At 35.5% G+C, this 2,020-nt stretch overlaps 1 protein-coding gene across 4 annotated transcripts in view; it reads left to right on the plus strand.

Annotated features, from left to right (window-relative positions):
- The window catches only part of Cep135 (centrosomal protein 135), a 125,014-nt gene that overhangs the window by 38,908 nt on the left and 84,086 nt on the right, over positions 1-2,020 (plus strand). The gene's annotated exons all lie outside the window — the stretch shown is intronic.

Raw genomic sequence — 2,020 nt, forward strand, 5'->3', positions numbered from 1 at the left:
TCTTGTACAGCAATTAACCACTAAGAAGAATATATGCAGTGTATTATTTGTTGAAACTGTACTTTCGATTTGACTTGAAACTGTCTCATTGCTATATGTTTATCAATAAAACTTTGAAAAGAAAAAAAATAAAAGATACTTCTGGATAAATTTAAAAGGATCATTACAAAAAATGTTATGTAGCCTCACTAAAAGTCATTAAAGAAGACCAAATTAAATGGAGAGATACCATCAAGTTTATAAAAAAAAGTGACATACAATTTTTATAAAAATAAATTCTCTCCAAGTTCTCTAGAGTTGATGTAATTTCTGCTGCTGCAATCCCAGCATGTGTGTTTGTGTTATGAAAATTGGCAGTAAATTGTAAAATATACATGAAAACAAAAAGCTAGGAATCATATGGAAGTCTTTAAGAAAAATATGGTACTGTACTTACCCTCCCAGGTTAGAGGGCTTTAGCATCACTATAATTTAAGATGGGAAATAATAGAGACTGATGGAATCCAAGACAGCAAACCCACAAATATAAAGAAGCCACATATGGTAACTCCAACAGGATGGGAATGTGACTGAATGGTGGAGCACTTGCGCAGCAGGCTTGAGGCCCCGGTTCAGTCCTGGTACTGCAGAACATAGAAGCACAGCCTCAGGTCGATGAAGAAGGGAATGATTATCCAGTAATTGTTGCTGGAGAAGGTGGCTATGTACATTAAAAAAAGCGCAAAACCTTGGATCCTACTTCAGATGTACCACACCCCTAACTCATTTCAAGATTTATAGTCTTGAGTGTTCAGAACACATTACATTTTGAAAGAAATGCAAGAAAAAAATCTTCTCAACCTTGGGGAAGTAAGAGCAGTCATTTATGTAGCATTTACTATGTGTCAGACACTTTCATCAGTATTTTATACATGTATGTTATTGTAATTATAACAATCATATAAAGTAAATACAAATATTATCCACATTTAACAGATAAGGAAACTCGCCCATGATCACATATCAGGTGGGTATGTGGTACTACAGTGTGTTACTAAGCAGACACAAGTACAAGTTTATTCCTTTAAAGGAAACATCGATAAATCAGACCATATTGACAAAAACGTTTGTTTACCCCATAACCATAAATTGAAAAGACAAACCACTAATTCAGATAACAACTGTACATCTTAAGCCCCTTCTTCCTCCTCTTCAACAGAAGAAATAACTAGATGCTTCTGGAGAAAGAAGAAATAAATTAATAAATGTAAAAAGATATTCTACCTTATATAGGGGAAATATGAGGTAAAACTACAGCGAAATCATTTCATACCCAGTAGGTCATCAGAATTTAGTAAAGACTAGTAAGTGTTGTGTGTGTGTGCAACTGCTGGTGGTGCAAGTTGGTACTTCTTTGTAGAGTAATTTGGCCTTACCCAGCAATGGCGTATGCGCCCTGTGAGCCAGTAGTTCCATTTCTAGGTATTAGGCTTGACAGCCTGTGGTCTTCAAGTGAATCCAGCCACTAGTCTGTTTTATAAATTGAATTTTTAGCAAAAAGAAGACTTGATCACTTGTTTCTAGTATTGTCTGGCTGCTTATGCATGTAGGTGGAGATGCGGTGACAGACTGCAGGGCCTATAAAACCTGAAATGCTTGTTCTCTGGTAGAATACAAAAGTCAAGCCAGATGTTGATTGTATGGAAAGTGGACAAGTGATTATAATTCATACAGTCATTTGTTATAGAGAAGAAAAAAGATATAGTGTTGGAGTACTAAAAATTACTGAACAGTTCAAAATATTAACATCAACATTTGTGAATCTTAGAAATATTGTGCTATACCAAGAAAATTAATTGCTAAAAATAGCATACAGTATGATACCACTTGTTTAAAGTTCAAAAACATGTAAAGCTAAGCAGCATATTGATCAAGGATTCCTATTAGTGCATTACATCTAAGACAAGCAGGAAGCTGTGCACTGTGGCACATGCCTGTCCTACTCTTTGGGAGCCTGAAGCAGGGGTCACTTGGGACCCTA

The sequence above is a fragment of the Octodon degus genome, unplaced genomic scaffold (genome assembly GCF_000260255.1).
Source record: "Octodon degus isolate 3935 unplaced genomic scaffold, OctDeg1.0 scaffold00019, whole genome shotgun sequence".
NCBI lineage: Eukaryota > Metazoa > Chordata > Mammalia > Rodentia > Octodontidae > Octodon > Octodon degus.